This window comes from Podarcis liolepis (assembly GCF_965112155.1).
Source record: "Podarcis liolepis genome assembly, chromosome: 14".
NCBI lineage: Eukaryota > Metazoa > Chordata > Lepidosauria > Squamata > Lacertidae > Podarcis > Podarcis liolepis.
The window spans coordinates 50,951,303-50,969,444 of NC_139569.1; the positions used below are offsets into that span (position 1 = coordinate 50,951,303).

General features: G+C 44.3%; 1 protein-coding gene and 1 long non-coding RNA gene across 3 annotated transcripts in view; one reads left to right on the top strand and one right to left on the bottom strand.

Annotated features, from left to right (window-relative positions):
• LOC310693704 overlaps positions 1-18,142 on the bottom strand; it is a 354,955-nt gene that overhangs the window by 268,438 nt on the left and 68,375 nt on the right. The gene's annotated exons all lie outside the window — the stretch shown is intronic.
• Positions 1-18,142, top strand: part of OTUD7A (OTU deubiquitinase 7A) — a 117,348-nt gene that overhangs the window by 43,584 nt on the left and 55,622 nt on the right. For both annotated transcript variants that reach the window (XM_083475671.1, XM_083475670.1), the window contains 2 exons: positions 10,870-10,942; positions 15,411-15,578. The gene's annotated coding sequence lies outside the window, so the exon portion shown is untranslated. The remainder of the gene's footprint in view (positions 1-10,869; positions 10,943-15,410; positions 15,579-18,142) is intronic.

Consider the following 18,142-nt stretch of genomic DNA (forward strand, 5'->3'; position numbering starts at 1 on the left):
AATATGGCTTTTTAAAGCGACTCTCCAGCAATTTATAGTGTGCCTGTTTTTGAAAATGGATTAAATACCTCTTCAGATGAATAATTTGAAGAGAAAATAATTTACTTGAGAGCTAGGAGGAATTTGTTTTAGCTCCTAGACATTTAAAAGGGGGGGAAATCAATGTTCATTGATACTGAGTTTAATGTATGTTAGTATGAAACAGCATGAAGGTTGTAGCTCTACATTGCTCCTATTCAGGGCTTATTACTCCACCAGCTCTTAACTAAGCACTCTAGCAGGGTTCCCTACTGCCCTATTCTCAGGGGGGTGGAAATATGGGGTGGACTGGAGTGAAGCCTGCCTGCTCAGTCCAATCTGCCCCAGGACCAGGGCTGGTGCTGCAGCCTGTCTACCATTGGCTAAATTGGTAGGCAAGCTGTGATCCACTTCGTGGGCCTGGGGGAAGCCAAAAAGGGTTCACGGGAAAACTCCTCACCTCCAGCCTGACCGCTGGATCCACAGGAGGCATTGTCACCGTCCCACAACGGTGCCTGACCTGGCAGTAGGCATCATTACAGAACAGGTGAAGCATGTGCAAACAGGTTTTTTGAATTCTCTTCTTTATGCTTCCACCGCCCCCGTATTTTTATTCAATGCCCCCAAATTGCAACCAAGGCTGCTACCGTCCCCTGGATTATTCCAGCACTCCCTAGAGGACAGAATCACTCACTTTGGGAAACACTACACTGTAGTGTTAATGGCAATGCTATAGATAGCAATGTAGCTCTCCAGTTTGGGACTTGCTAGTTTAGCATATCCTGCAATCCATGTAATTTTTGAAGGCTAATGGGCTGATTTCTAATCTGAAACCCAAATGATTTTTGTGCCTTAGAGTGCAAGGATTAATACCCCATAACAAAATCTACTCCTCCCCTCCTGCCAAATGTTGCATGAATTCTAAAGTGCTCCGGTTTGGGTCTGGTTGCCTTGGACTTTCCTTTAGCAGTGTTGGTTTGAGACATTAAACCTTGCTCCCTTTTCTTATAGGAAAGTTGGGCCTGGCTCTAAGCTCTTTGCTGCTTAGACATTTTGGGATGCAAAGGTGGCCTAAAATAATGAATAAATAATAAAATGAATAAACATTGAGTGGGGATGTAGAGGTTTGGGGAGAGTAAGAAATGACAAATTGTGTCCTTTTCGCTCCTCCTCAAAAACAGGACTACCTGGCTGCTGCTCCTCCTATGTCTGCTAACACTTGCTGTGGTTTGTGAGTGCACACAATCCACCTCCTACTTAAATCTTGCCATGAAGGGCATGAGATAGCTGTGCGGAGGCTTGAGTGCTAGGAGTGATCTTTCTGTAGCCCCTTTTGCCAAAAGTGGTTCCTGCTCCTGTCCTGGGGAGTGATTCTTAGGCCTCCATTCACATTTCTCCCACAGCATGGCCTTGTAAGTGAAGGACATGTTAAAGAGGTTGGAATGTGAGGTAGGAGACCCATTAGTGGAGTCACTAAATGGTCCTCAGCACGTGAGCAAATGAGTGAATGAACTGTTGCTTGGCAACGGGGAGCATTCCTGCTCAAAATCGGAATACCTTTCTTATCTGTAAATCTTTCTGCGCAGCGCTGGACTCCTTGTGTGAGGAGCATGTTCACTCCCTGCACAGAAGGCTAGTCGCACTGGGTTAGGGATGGCTCAGAAGTCAGAGTAAGTTCATAAATTCATTATTATTTTAACTTATTGATGTTAACTGTCTTAGGTTCATTGAGGAATGGCAGGGTATAATTATTTGAAATAAAAGGATGGGGCATAATATTTGTGGGAGAGGAGACACTATAAAATAGGGTATTTATTGATCAATGAGAGTACTTGGGGTGAGCTCAGGTTTTTAAGGCTGTGCAGTTTATCTTGAGTTATGGATATAATTTCGTTACACTCAGAAATAATGGTTTTGGTGGTTTTATTTAAAGTTCATGTAGTTAACTACATGCTTAACTATTTTCATATGGTAGGTCTAGGGTGCTGGGTGACAGACAGAGTAGTGTTTTGGCGTAGTAAGACCAGAAACCATACCTGACATATTTTTCAACCCTGGACTTAAAGACAGTGATGAGACTTGTCAGTCATGTCACATTATTCACATTTCCATAGAAATTCCATAGAAGATTGAAAAGATTTGCATTGTCAGCAAGCTGGCTTCAGCAATTGTTAGTCCGTTTGACTTCTGCAGTTCTGTGTGTAATGTGAAAGTTAATACACAAACTATCTTTGCATTTCTGAGAGGGTGAGTTGGAAAATGTGGGTCTCTACCTGCAACATATTTGAATGGGGCTATAATACTGCTTCCTGCCAACCTAGCAGTTAGAAAGCACATCAAAGTGCAAGTAGATAAATAGGTACCACTCAGGCGGGAAGGTAAACAGTGTTTCCGTGCGCTGCTCTGGTTCTCCAGAGGCGGCTTAGTCATGCTGGCCACATGACCTGGAAGCTGTACGCCGGCTCCCTCGGCCAATAAAGCGAGATGAGCGCCGCAACCCCAGAGTCAGCACAACTGGACCTAATGGTCAGGGGTCCCTTTACCTTTACCTTATAATACTGTTATTTGTAGTAGCAGTAATAAGAAGTAATTGATGTACTAAAAGATACTAACAACACTTGTTAGTATTATTTATTACATTAGTGTCTCATGCTTCAAAAGGGCCACAGGGGAGGCTTCTAAAAAACGCAAAGCAGTAAACATACAAAGTGCTGTACTTATATTCTAAGCAGAGTTAGTCCCTGCCCACAGGTCCACAATCTAATAGATGTGAGATTGGAATGGAGAAAAGAGAGAGGACTTCTTACAAAACAGCTAATAAGAAGGACTAAGAAGCAAACATCAGGAAGGGAGGGGGTGGGAAGTCAAGAATAAACTTTGTATGTTAAAAAAATTGTATATGATGATAAATGCTTTGAAATATTGTTGGATAATAAAAATGATATTAAAAAAGAGAAAGAAGAGGAAAGAGGATGGACAACTCAGAAACTGCATCACTTTATAGGAAACCTCAATTGTTGTCAAGAGGTGTTTTTTACCCAGGTCCATGGCAGGAAGAAAGTATCAAATTCCCCTACCTCACCTTTGGTCCCAAGACTGCTCAGGCTTCCTTGTGGACGTTGTTTACATAAAAAATGCACATTAATTACCTTAGTGGTTCTTATTTTTGGGGAAATAAAGCCCCCTCTCCAGAAAAATGGACATAAACACATACAAAATTTTGCATATAATTTATTTTATTGCATTAGAAATTGATTTTCTTCACAGACCCACTGAATCCCATTCATGGTTAAGAATCCCCAAATTACATCAATACAATTAATGCCACATTTAGTTTGGCCCTGAGTTTCTCCCTATTCCTGCCAAGCCTCTCTCTGCAGGGCCACAGAAAAGCATGTAATTTTAGTGCAAAATTTCCAGCGCCACAGTATTTTATCTCTAGCAGGTTTTCCCATGACACTTCAAGTGAAACGGATACAACCTGCCATATTACCTTACTAGCACTAAGGTAATTTATTATTATTATTATTATTATTATTATTACCCCAGCCACTCTAGGCGGCTCCCAAAAGAATATTAGAACATGATAAAACATTAAACTTTAAGAACTTCCCTAAACAGGGCTGCCTTCAGATAGTTTATTCCTTGACATCTGATGGGAGAGTGTTCCACAGGGCGGGCATCACTAATGAGAAGGCCCTCTGCCTAGTTCACTGTAACCTAACTTCTCGCAGTGAGGGAACCGCCAGAAGGCACCTCAGTGTCTGGGCTGAACGATGGGGGTGGAGACGCTCCTTCAGGTATACTGGGCCGAGGCCATATAGGGCTTTAAAGGTCAGCACCAACACTTTGAATTGTGCTTGGAAACGTACTGGGAGCCAATGTCAGGGAAACGTACTGGGAGCCAAAGGATTGGTGTTATATGGTGATCTCTCCCAGTGGCTTCATATAGATGTTAAAAGCGCGGGGGGAGGACGGAACCCTGAGGCACCCTGCAAATGAGAGCCCAGGGGTCTGAACACTCATCCCCCAACACCACTTTCTGGACATGGCCCAAGAGGAAGGAGCAGAACAGTATAACAGTGCCCCCAGCTCCCAGCCCCTCTAGACGGTCCAGAAAGATGTCATGGTTGATGGCATCAAAGGCTGCTGAGAGATCCAGCAGAACTAGGAAACAGCTTTCACCTTTGTCCCTAGCCCGCCAGAGATCATTGACCAGTGCAACCAAGGTGGTTTCAGTCCCATGATGGGACCTGAATCCTGACTGGAAGGGAGCCAAATGGTCCACATCCTCCAAGCATGCTTGGAGTTGTTCAGCAAGTTGGGCCAAACTTATTCAGGCACAGCCCCATGGAGGTCATGCTTTCCACGAAGTCCCAAGTGGCCCCTTGTAAGGTCGTGTTGGCATGGATGTTACAATCCCCTAGGACAACCAAACTAGGTGTCTCCAGGAGAACATCCGCCATGACCTGAAGCAGCTCAGGCAGGGAATCCTTGGTGCAGCAGGGAGGTCGGTACACCAAAAGGAATCCTGTACAGTGGTACCTCGGGTTAAGAACTTAATACGTTCTGGAGGTCTGTTCTTAACCTGAAACTGTTCTTAACCTGAAGCACCACTTTAGCTAATGGGGCCTTCTGCTGCTACTGCGCCGCCACTGCACGATTTCTGTTCTCATCCTGTTTATGTAACTAAACACTATTGGATCTGTCTCTTGAGAAGACTTGCATAGTTTTTATTTTTTATATAAAAATGGATACTGCGTGGGACATCATAAATTGCTTTTTTACAGAGAAGTTTTTAATTTTATCATCTTGGTTCTGAGTGGCATAAAATTATGTTTCTGTCAGTTGTGATATGTCTCTGTAAAAATTTCTCTTCGCATGTGGTGCTGTGAGCAGCTGGACATCTTTCTACTATATTTGGCTACAAATCACAGAAGCACATACATTTAGACAAAGAGAGATTGCTCTCCTGTGAGAAACAGAATACGGTACTTTCTGTTTAGACCCCATGAGCATTAATCAGGCCTCAAGGACTTCAACATTTTTTTAATGAAGAATTGATATTGCCAAAGCGTTAAGCACACCAATGTTCCCACTGGCTGCAGGTTCCATTGTCCTTTTCAGATAAAAAGCAGGAAAGCCTATTTCTGAGATGTAGCATCCAGTTCCCTTCTGTGTTTGGTGTTTTTTTTTAAAAAAAATTATATTTATTACTTTTCGAACAGTTTCAACACTACAAACAAAAACAAAAAAAGAACAATACAAATACAATACAAAAACACTACATACAAAACAAAACAAAAACAATTTAAAAACACCTCAAACATTTTCAATATCTTATCTTTCATTCGCTTATTTCCAACGACCTCCTCACACCTCCCTTTTTGTATTCCACTTCTATTAATTGTTTCAGCAATTCCTTTCCATCTTCCTCTGTTTTCTATCCTATAATTATCTTAACACATTATTGCCTTATTTTTTCCTTTAATTTTCTATTAATCTATTTATACTTAATTCCTTATAACATTTCTACTAAAGCCATATAACTTCATTCCAACATTCTTCTAACATTCATTAATTTTACAATATTTCTATAAATAGTCTTTAAACTTTTTCCAGTCTTCTTCCCCCGACTCTTCTCCCTGGTCTCGGATCTCGCCAGTCATTTCCGCCAATTCCATATAATCCATCAACTTCATCTGCCATTATCCAAAACTTCAGTGCTTTCAAGAAGCAGCCATTCTCTTAGCCAGCAAAAAGCAGATGGTTCACAACAAAGTTTAGGGGTCTGGCAGGGCAAGTCCACCTCCTTCTTTGGCATCCGTCAATATCTTAAATTTTACTCGAGGCTTCCTGCCCTGCCAAACAAATCTAGAGACGTCCCTCTGCCACCTCCTGAAACAATCCATCCCATCCAAAGCTTGCAATGTTTGAAACAAAAGCAACATCCCCGACAACACAGCAACCCTCATCCCCAACACAGCAACTCGGCCCAACAATAACAACTTCAGATTTGTCCATATTTCCAAGTCCCCCTTCTCTTCAATCCAACGTCCTTCACAGTTATCCTTGAATAGATTCACATTTCTGGTGGTCATACTAACCCCCAAATACCTCTCTTTCTCAACCAATGTTAGTCCTGTCTCCTCCTGAAACTCTGTCAAGCTTTCCTTTTCCTCAGGTAGGGCTCTGATCCTCAAATTCATTTTTTTTCTTTAAGTTCAGTCATAACAAATGTCAGCTTATGTTCATCAAGTTGTCCTTGTATGGATGGGACTCTCTCTCTCTCCAGTTGTATTACTTTACATTCAGCAGCAGGGGTTTTCTCCTTGACTTCATCCGCAGTTTGCCATATCAGAGTAGATTCCTGTATCAATTTCTGGATGGTTTCTGTATTGGTATTCACCTTTTGTCCCAGATTATTTAAACTTTCTACAATTAAGTCTATTTTAATATTTGCAGCATCCACTTTCACATTTATCACGTCTGTTTTCTTGTGAAGCTGTTCCAGCGAATCGTTTATTTTCACTAATACGACCGCTAAGGCCTCTTCTGTCTACATTCCGTCTGTTTTTTCCTTTCCATTTGCCATAACACTTAAGAGATTCAAGGTCAATCCCAGAGTCTCACAATTTTTTATCTTGCAGCTGGAAATTCCCCTAGCCCAGCTCCTGTAAAGCAACCAATTTCAAAAACTTCCACTAGGGGAAAACAGTTTCTATTTGTATTAGTCAGTAAAGTCCTCTTTTTAAACACAGTTCCAATAATCCAAAGTTAGTTTCAGTTTTCAGTTACTTTTTACTCCTTTTTTTTTTTAAGAACAGCCGGAGACAGTAGAAACAATGTATTCTCTTGTTTAGCTACCTGTCAATGAACGTTCTAAACGCTGTCAATGAACATTCCAAAAGACATCGATCCTGCTATCAGCCCGTTTCCAGGGTCAGAGCGGCGGTATTTTAACTCTCTTGACTCTCCTACAGGCATATTCAGTCCACCACTCCCCCCCCTCTTCTCCTGTCTCCAAAGGGGGGGGGGTTAGTTCTTTGCCGATGGAGATTTAGTCTTTTACAAAAGGCTTTCCAAGACATCAGCTTGCAGGCTCATTGCTTTAGTTTATTTACAAAAGGGGGAGGCGGACTTCCTGTATTGAACCTCCCCGTTTCGATGCCAAATTAAACGTTTAAAAATACAATTCTCCCACTTCAGCTCTACTCACGGGTAATTACTTTAGAGTCAAATTGTCCACAGGAAAAAGTCAGTGCTCTCCGGCAACAGCTATGCGGCTTCACTCCGTGGAAGAAGCAGACGATTCAAAGCACTGCGCCACTCACCCCACGTCGCTCCAGATCCCCGAAACTGGGGTTCCCCGCGAGTAGGGGAGGCGCAAAAGGTGCCCGCCGAATCCCACGTTCACAGGCTTCTCCCGCCTGTGATTTTTACGGGTCTCCGCCTTCGCTGTGGCGGTACAGACCCAAATTCCCACGGGGCAAATTCCTCCCAATCAGAGGAATTCCGCCATTGCCGGAGACACCAACCCGGAAGTCCCTATATTTGTTATTTTTTATGACATTGCTGTGAATGAGCTAGGGACAGTAATTCTTCAGCTGTGTTACTAAATGGATTTCCTGACTTTAGTGCCTCATTATACTATGATGAGTGTCAGTCCAGAAAGCAGGGGACAGAGCTGCAAAAATGTTGAATTATAACATTTTTGTTGTTCTGTTTCCTGCCTTCTAAACAGGGCCTGAAAAACAGAGTGAGAATGGGGGGGGGGCATTTATTTGTTTCAATACAATTGAAAATACTGATATTCCACACTTCATTCACAATTCCAAGACAGGTATCTAGAAGCCATGTATGTGAACATGTGCCACAGGCACAAACATTGTTTTCTGGTTTAGGCATGTATCATTTTTCATGTTTTTAGTGAGTCCACAGAGTGCCATGTTAGAGCTCCCCAAGTACCGGTAGTACTTTTCAAAAATGGAATCCAAAAGGAAAAGAAGAATCTCTGAGAATCATTATTCATCTCTAGCTGATATAATGGTTGAGGTTTTTATCTTTTTGTTTTGCCTGGTAAGATATTTATTTACATTCTTTCTATGGGTGCATCACAGCATCATCAAATTGACCCAGTTTAGGAATAAGGAGGGATTTCTGATATATAGAACCAGATTATGTCCTATTAAAATCAGCCACTTGGTTATTTCCAGTGCTTTTTTCTAAAAAAAAAATGTTTAGGGGTACCCTCATTTTCCTACTCATATTGGAAAACTGCCCCTCAATGAGGCCAAACATAGATTCACAAAATGTTTAGGAGTATGCGTCCCCCCAGAAAAAAAAGCACTGGTTATTTCCAACCATCCAGTTGTTATTTATGCTCTTATCTACTACTTTAGTTTTAAGAGACATGTTATATACAGTAAAGTAAGAGCCTTTGATGACATTGTGCATCAAGAGAAATAATAATTAGGAATTAGTGGTAAAGTGGTAGAGTCACTGGATAGTGTAGGAGGTGATCTGTTCATCCATTTTGAACAGACTGAATGCAGAGTTTCTCATTTAACTTATTTTTCTGTGTTTCTTTCTTAGCTTAAATTCTTCCTCTTATCACCTTTACTACCAAACTGACACAACCCCTTAGTGTGCTACCACAATAGCATTTGTAATGCATAAAAAGTAAAGGTAAAGGTACCCCTGCCCAAAGGCCAGTCGTGTCCGACTCTAGGGTTGCGCGCTCATCTCACTTAAGAGGCCGGGAGCCAGCGCTGTCCGGAGACACTTCCGGGTCACGTGACCAGCGTGACGAAGCTGCTCTGGCGAGCCAGCACCAGTGCCGCACACAGAAACGCCGTTTACCTTCCCGCTATAAAGCGGTACCTATTTATCTACTTGCACTTAAGGGTGCTTTCGAACTGCTAGGTGGGCAGGAGCTGGGACCGAATGACGGGAGCTCACCCCACCATGGGGATTCGAACCGCCGACCATACGATCAGCAAGTCCTAGGCACTGAGGTTTTACCCACAGCGCCACCCGCGTCCCTTGTAATGCATAGTGCCTTCTTAATAATAATAATAATAATAATAATAATAATAATAATATTTTTTTTATTTATACCCTGTCCTCCCCAGCCAAGACCGGGATCAGGGCGGCTAACATCAGGTATAAAAACAATTGATTAAAACACAACTTAAAAACAGGATTAAAATACAACTTATGGTAAAATGCAGTTTCATTTCAGTGGAAGCCCAGATCAAAAACTGTTTGGGGGGAGAAAATGTCAAATCTTCACCAAGGCCAACTATCCAGACTGGTCCTACATGGGGCACAAAAAAGTCCCCAAATAGGGGTTCCATCCCAGAAGGAAAAGGAAAGAGGGGGAGGGGATCAGGCTGATTCCAAGCCAAAGGCCAGGCGGAACAACTCTGTCTTACAGGCCCTGTGGAAAGAAATCAGATCCCGCAGGGCCCTGGTCTCAGGAGACAGAGCGTTCCACCAGGTCGGAGCCAGAGTTGAAAAGGCCCTGGCTCTGGTTGAGGCTAATCTAACTTCCTTAGGGCCCGAGACCTCTAGAGTGTTGCTATTTATGGACCTTGAGGCTCTCTGTGGGGCATACTGGGAGAGGTGGTCCCGTAGGTACGAGGGCCCTAGCCTGCAAAGGGCTTTAAAGGTCAAAACCAGCACCTTAAACCTGATCCTGTACTTGAAAACTAATTTTATGTTCCGTTCCTCTGCATTCCCACTCCTGCGTAGCACCCTAGAAACCTCCTTTGGTATACCCACTCAATTCCAAAACAGATGCCTTATGCCACTTCACCCCATTATTGAAATGCACCACTGGTGAAGTGACTCTTTGGTCACTTCCTACAAATATAGCCTTTTCTGCTAAATATGGTCCCACACTTCAGAAACATCATCTTTAGCTTGAGCAAACTCGATTTGCACCAGTCAAGGATTTGACAAGTGACAGTCTACTGAAGGTGCCCCTTCCTCACACATGCATATTCCCTCTCTCTCTGAAGTGGAATCAGCTTCGCCAAAGTGCTGCAGTCCCATCACTGTCGGTATGAATTAAGTAACCATATGGGCAAGGATAATTGCATGTATCATTCCCAGCTGCCCAGGGGAGGAAAGGATGAGTGGGAAGGTTCCTCGTGACTGGCTCTGCCCACAAAGATGCTTCGTTCACAGACATTATTATTGTTTGTTATTGATTAAATTTGTATGCCGCCCTGTGCCTGCAGGTCTCAGGGTGGTTCATTCTTTGGGAAGCAGCTTCCACATTGATGCTTGTGGAGTGTGAGAGTGGCCACTAAATAAGAGTGCAGTGAGGGTGAACTGGAGTTAGAAGAAAAGATGTACCGTATTTTTCGCCCCATAGGGCGCACCGGCCCATAGGGCGCACCTAGTTTTTTTGGGGGGGAATAAAGAATTATTTTTATTTTCCCCCCAGGCACGGGGCTGGGGTGGGGGAAGCCCGAGCTTCCCCCGACCCCAGCCCCCAGAACAGGCTGCTCTCCGCAAGCCGTGGGAGCTGTCCCACGGCTTGCGCAGAGCTACCCGAAGCCCGGGCGCGACTGCTCAGCGCGCCGGGGCTTCGGGATAAGAGGCAGCTCTGCGCAAGCTGTAGGAGGGCTCCTCTATCTATAGCTAGATAATTAAGTAATCTTGACATAAGCATGTTAAAACCAATTTGATCATTTCTTAAATATGAATATTTAACTTGTACTTTCCAAATGCAGGTATTTCATATTTACCTTGAAAATAAAATGCTCTAGTTCATCTAGCAATTTTCTTGCCTTGCTTAAACCTGTCAGTCATGGGCATTTTATTTTGTGTGATTCTTAGATTTTGTGGCTGGAGGAAAGCAGAAAGGAGGGACACTTGAAAGAAAAACAGGAGACAATTGTCCAGTAAGCAGGTATTAAGCTGCAATCCTATACCCACATGCGTGGAATCACTCAGTGGTCTTCACCTAACAAACCAGCATGGTTGCTTGTCCACTATAATGGACTCTATAAGAAAGAAGCAATATGGGAATGGGAGAAAATGAAAACTTGCCAAACATACAGTATGACAAAGAGATGCAAGCTTGGTTGTAAGAATTTAACATTCTGATTGGGGAGGGGGAGCCACCATGTATGAAGCCCACAGTGCCTTTCCTTCTCATTTCCCCACAAACAGATTTCTCCCTTTCCCCCCTTTTTGCTCTAATCCCAATTGTTGCATGGGGGAGGGAGAGATAATGAATGAGAGGGAATATGGAAAAGTTATGCCGCCCCTGGTGTAATTAAATATTGAATGGCATTCAACCAAATGTTACTCTTAGTAGACCCATTTAAATGATGGACATGACTAAGGTCAAGTGGCCATTTGTATGGGCCATTCACCACGCAAAGCTTTTCTGCCCTGGGCTTCCCATCCTCAGTGATTGAATTGAGGGTTTCACTGACAAGAAATCATACTAAATACATGATGATGTCCTAGGACCTTTTTCAGCAGTGGGCCGGTCCACTGCCCCTCAGACTTTGTGGGGGGCCGGATTGTATTTTGCAGGGGGGGGAAGAAATGAACGAATTCCTATGCCCCACAAATAACCCAGAGATGCATTTTAAATAGATGTACACATTCTACTCATGTAAAAACACACTGGTTCCCGGACCATTCGCGGGCCGGATTGAGAAGGTGATTGGGCCGCATCCGGCCCACGGGCCTTAGGTTGCCTACCCCTATCCTAGGATTTAGATCAGGCTTCCTCAACCGCGGCCCTCCAGAGCTTTTGAGACTACAATTCCGTCATCCCTGACAACTGGTCCTGCTAGCTAGGGATCATGGGAGTTGTAGGCCAAAACATCTGGAGGGCCGTGGTTGAAGAAGCCTGATTTAGATGCATCCTGTAGTTTAGGAGATAGATTGCCCTGCGTTCTTTCAGAATCTTGTGTCATAAGTTTGAGATTGGGTAAGAGACTGGAGAACTATTGGGTCAAGAATTTAATCATGTTTTGCCCTTTCTCCAAAACTGTTACTGCATGTGCCCCAAGATTTAAGTGGCACATGTGATTTTCCAAATCCTCCAACTGAAATGGCGTCTCTAGTGTCTCAGCGCCATTGCCTCCACATCGAGGTCAGCAGCAGTGCAGCTGTCAAGAGGGCAGAACCACATTGACCATGACTGCTGCACACATCTGGCAGGAGCCTCCTAATTTGCTGTCAGACTTCTATAAACAGTTAATAAAAAATAATAAAATTTTATTTATATCCCACCCTCCCCAGCCAAAGCCGGGCTTAGAGCGGCTAACAACAGTAAAATAACACAGCATTCTCAGTCATGCCATATAATTGGGGGAAAGTAAAATAATTGAGCTTTTTTATTTTTTAAATTATGCCACCTCCATTTGATCTGAAACTATATAAGAAAATCTGGAACAAGGTGGAGCAGATAAATGTGAAGGAAGGAATTATGTTGGGATGGATGAACAAGGCAACTATTGGAAGCATTGGCCACACATAAAGAAGTCATGTTGTTCACCTGTATTCTATTACTATTAATACTATTATTACTATTATTATTATGTTTGATGTATCATAGTATTTTAATATTCTTTTGGAAGCCGCCCAGAGTGGCTGGGGAAACCCAGCCAGATGGGCGGGGTACTGGGGGACTTCAACATCCATGCTGATGCCATTCCCTCCTCACAGGCTCTGGACCTGGTGTCTTCCATGGCGACACTAGGGCTCTCCCAGTTTGTTTCGGGCCCCACACATCAAGCAGTCCACACGCTGGATTTGATCTTTGGCGCCGGTATAGATGTGATCATGTCTCCCTCGATGAAGGTGCCATGGTCTGATCACTACGCACTGAAAGCCAGGATTGATTTTCCACCCCCACCCTGCTTAGGTGGCGAGCCAATTTGGGCTCGCCCGCAGAGGCTGATGGACCCTGATAGATTCCGTCAGGCATTGCGGGACCTTGCTCCCCCTGGCGACTCATTGACTGAGCTTGTTGAGGGCTGGAATATCCAGCTCCTAGCAGCCATTGATGAGATCGCACCTAAGCGCCCTCTGCGACCCCGCAGAAACCGGGCTCCCTGGTTTACCGAGGAGCTCCGGAAAATGAAGTGGGACCTCAGACGGCTAGAGCGAGTATGGTGGGGTGCCCGTGACGGAGCTTCAAGAACATCTTATAGGGTTTTTATGAAAACCTACGAGATGGCAGTGAAGGCCGCTAAGAAGTCCTACTTCTTGGCCTCCATTGCCTCCGCTAGCTCTCGCCCGGCGCAATTATTTCGTATAATTAGGTCTTTAACGTCCCTTGAAGGACAGCCAAATTTAAATAACAATTCGACACACAGCTGCGAGGCATTTGCGAGCTTTTTTGCGGAGAAGGTCCTGTTGCTCCGCCATGACCTCCCTGCCAATTTGGATACAATAAAGGAACTGGAGGCCCCTCGACTGTCCTCGGGTCCAGTATTGGACCACTTTGACCGGATATCCCCAGCCGATGTGGACAGACTCCTCCAAGCTGGAAAGCCCACCACTTGTCCTCTTGACCCGTGCCCGTCCTGGCTGATTAGAGCGTGTCCAGACGAGGTGCGGGCCCCCCTGGGTGATATCATCAATTTGTCCCTTGGCACTGGGATATTCCCAGGGGAACTGAAGGAGGCAGTGGTGCGTCCGCTCTTAAAGAAAACATCATTAGATCCTTTAGATCTATCCAATTACCGCCCGGTTTCGAATCTTCCATTCCTGGGTAAGGTGATTGAGAGAGCGGTTGCTGAACAGCTTGGTAGGTTTCTGGATGAAACATCTGCTCTTGATCCATTCCAGTCCGGCTTCCGTGCTGGTCATGGGACCGAGACGGCCCTGGTCGCCCTAACAGATGATCTCCGCAGGCAGCTGGATCGAGGCGGGTCGGGGCTGCTGATTCTTCTAGACCTGTCAGCAGCCTTCGACATGGTCGATCACGAACTCCTGGACCACCGCCTTGCCGACGTGGGGATCCAGGGCACAGTCCTTCATTGGCTGCGCTCGTTTCTCTCCGGTCGGGGACAGAGGGTGGCGCTTGGGGGGGGAATTGTCATCGCGCCACTCCTTGGTGTGTGGAGTGCCTCAGGGTGCGATTCTCTCCCCGATGCTTTTTAACATCTTTATGCGCCCCCTCGCCCAGCTTGTCCGGAGTTTTGGGCTGGGTTGCCATCAGTATGCTGATGAGACACCCAACTCTATCTGTTGATGGATGGCCATTCTGACTCGGCCCCAGATACACTGACCAGATGTCTGGAAGCTGTGGCTGGATGGTTACGTGGGAGCCGGTTGAAGTTAAATCCTTCGAAGACAGAGGTCCTCTGGCTGGGACGGAGCGATATGGGATTGAGGGGGCAACTCCCATCTCTTGTGGGGGTGCAATTAGTGCCAGCATCGTCCGTTAAGAGTCTGGGTGTAATCTTCGATACCTCCCTCTCTGTGGAGGCGCAGATTACAGCTATAACAAAGGCGGCATCTTTTCATCTCCGCCAAGCTAAGCAGTTGGCTCCTTATCTCTCTCGCCCTGACCTAGCCACTGCGATCCACGCGACGGTCACCTCCAGACTGGATTATTGTAACTCGCTCTACGTGGGGCTGCCCTTGAGACTGACCCAGAAACTCCAGCGGGTGCAGAATGCCGCGGCGAGACTCCTTATGGGGTCTTCGCTGCGAGATCATATCCATCCGATACTATACCAACTGCACTGGCTCCCGGTGGAGTACAGGATCAGGTTTAAGGTGCTGGTTTTAACCTTTAAAGCCCTATACGGCCTAGGACCCTCGTACCTACGGGACCGCCTCTCCTGGTATGTCCCACAGAGAAATTTACGGTCTGCAAATAAAAACATCCTAAAGATCCCAGGCCACAGAGAGGTTAGGTTGGCCTCAACTAGAGCCAGGGCTTTCTCGGCCGCGGTTCCAACCTGGTGGAACGCTCTGTCACAAGAGACTAGGGCCCTGCAGGACCTGACATCCTTCCGCAGGGCATGCAAGACAGAGCTGTTCCACCAGGCCTTTGGTCAGGGCACCAGGCCTTTGGTCCTCTGGCAATCTGTACAAAATTTTGCTTGATGGTTGCCATTAATTTGATTTTAATTTTATTTAATTAATTTTAGAATGAATGTTTTAGAATGTTGGACTATTTTGACTGTTGTTAGCCGCCCTGAGCCCAGCTTCGGCTGGGGAGGGCGGGATATAAATAAAATTTATTATTATTATTATTATTATTATTATTAATTGAATTTATACGCCACCCTATACCTGGAGGTCTCAGGGCTCAAGACTTGCCACAGCTCTCTAAACTTCAAAATAAGATTGCTCTGTATCCTAAATAAGACATTTAGATTTTTATTTCTCTCTTTTAGGTTTAAGATGGAGCTATGGCTGCGTTTTATGTAGCAGGATGAGGAGCTCTGAGACTAAGCTGCCACTGCTGTCTGATGATGCCACCACCATATTGAAAACCAGAAGAAGTCTTTGAGCATTTTTTCCTGTAAAAAGTATTCACCTGCAGATGGAAGGACAGTAGAAAGGTGATCTAACTGGCCTTAGTTCAGTGGTGGAGCACATACTTTCTTTCACTTTAGCTTATATGCTGCATTTGATAACGTCAAACCAGGCTTTCATTGAGCTTGAACTGATGCTTTTAAAAGTGCAAGCCAACCCTTCTTTTTTTTAGTTGTAACTTATACTCTAGTTTTTTTGGGGGGACGGGGGAGGCGGGACAGACCAAACTGGTTTTTAGCTGCTTTTAAGCTGAACTAAAAGCTGAAACTTACACCAGTCTGATTTTACAGTGACTTAAATCTAAACACTAAGCTTCTTTTTGATTCCTAACTGACTCTCCCACTAGCCAGGCCTGTACATTGTGAAACTACATTAGCAGAGGTTGACTATTCTTTTGTATTTACCCCTTTTCCAAAATTGGGATTTAATCTAATTTCCTGGTTTATAACATGGCTGCTCAGGATCTCTCTATTTTGCTAGAGCTGAAAACTAGATTTCTACAGGCTTTGTCTTACTGAGTTCACCACTAGGATTAAGCTACATTTATAGCTTCATTATAGATCCTCCATGATAATATGACAGCAACAATCACAGATAACAATGGCTCTCAAAGTGAACCATTCACAGTGGGATCAGGAGTTAAACAGGGTTGTGTTATTGCCCCAACGCTCTTCATTATTTTCATTGCCATGATCCTACACTTTGTCGAGGGGAAACTCCCCACCGGAGTAGAAATCATATATCGAACAGATGGAAAGCTCTTCAAACTGAGCAGGCTGAAAGTAAGGTTACCGTAACTTCCGTCATAGAGCTTCAGTATGCTGATGACAACGTAGTGTGCGCACGCTCAGAGGATGACCTCCAAACCATCCTAAATATCTTTGCAGAAGCTTACAAAAAACTTGGCCTATCACTCAACATCCAGAAAGCCAAAGTGCTGCACCAACAAGTACAAAATAACCCCTCTGCAGCACCACAAATCCAACTCAATGGTGTAACATTGGAAAATGTTGATCACTTCTCCTACCTGGGCAGCTATCTTTCCACAAGGGCCCAAATTCATGCCGAAATCCATAGCAAGGCCAGTGCCTAACCTGCAAATAGGGAGGGGGGCGGGTGATTGAGGAAGCAAGCCAAAGAGGAAGTCCTCTGGCTCGCTCCCCAGTTTAAACTGTCCCAGCCACGCCCCCCCCCAGCAAGCGGATTGGCTGGCTGGGCTCTGACATGGCCGGGATCCCCCGGGCAATGGGGGACAAAGTCCCCCGCCCCCGGTGGGGAGTGGGTGGCCACACGGTCCACCACAACTCCTCCCCACTGGGAAGTGGAGCGGATCTGTGATCAACTCCCACCTGGAAACCAATGTCCCCACTGTGGAAGGATGTGTGGATCCAGAATTGGCCTCCATAGTCACTTACGGACTCATTGTTAAAACCAAGTTTATGGAAGACAATCTTACTCGGCTATGAGTGATTGCCAAAGAAGAAGATAGCTTCTTTACTTTGCTGAATAAGTAACTAAATGTGTGGTACAGTGGTACCTCGGGTTACATACGCTTCAGGTTACATACGCTTCAGGTTACAAACTCCGCTAACCCAGAAATAGTACCTCGGGTTAAGAACTTTGCTTCAGGGTGAAAACAGAAATTGTGCTCCGGCAGCGCAGCAGCAGCAAGAGGCCCCATTAGCTAAAGTTGTGCTTCAGGTTAAGAACAGTTTCAGGTTAAGAACAGATCTCCGGAACGAATTAAGTACTTAACCTAGGTACCACTGTACTTGTTCAGCTGTTTAACTTGGTTTGTACCTTGACCGTTTGTTACTGAACCTGAGATGCTTCATCAACTAAGGCTCTTCTCTTGCTAAATTGCAGACCCCCATCACTAAATTTTTATCTCTGACTTGTTTTCCACAGCTGTTAACTTGGCCAATTAGATATTGGGAGATCCTGATCTATTGCATTTCTTCAATACACTTCAAGGCAACATATGTGGATTTTGAGGCAGTGTCCAATCCAGGCACTAGCACAGCTGCTTAGTTTCAGCAGGTCCGCACTGTCACATGCCTTTGAGTTTAAGACATTCTGCATGTAAAATTGATCTATGAAAAATGCTAGTCCTTGGACTTTTAGTTTCACATTTTTTAAAAAAACAACAACCCATAATTTATTTTGACTACAAAAAGAAATTTAATTTTAAATACATTATTCAATATTGATTTAAAGTTTAACATGTTCTTTAATATATTATTATTATTATTATTATTATTATTATTATTATTATTATTATTATTATTTATTATTATTATTATTGTCTTACTGTGTTCAAGGGATAATCAGATTTATGGAGAAGTAAACAGAAAAAAATGTCTACAATAAAAGAAGATGGCAGGACTTCCTTTTAAGATTTAAAAGATAATTTTAATATGCACCAGACCACATTTTCCTAAGCATTTTGATATACATTTCATTGTAATATGTAGGAAACTGAAAACCTATCAAGACCAGAAATCTAGTCTAGACAGATTAACCTACTTTGACTTTTCAAGTTGCTCAGTGAAATGTCTTCTCCCACATTCCCACATGTAGCCAAAGGCAG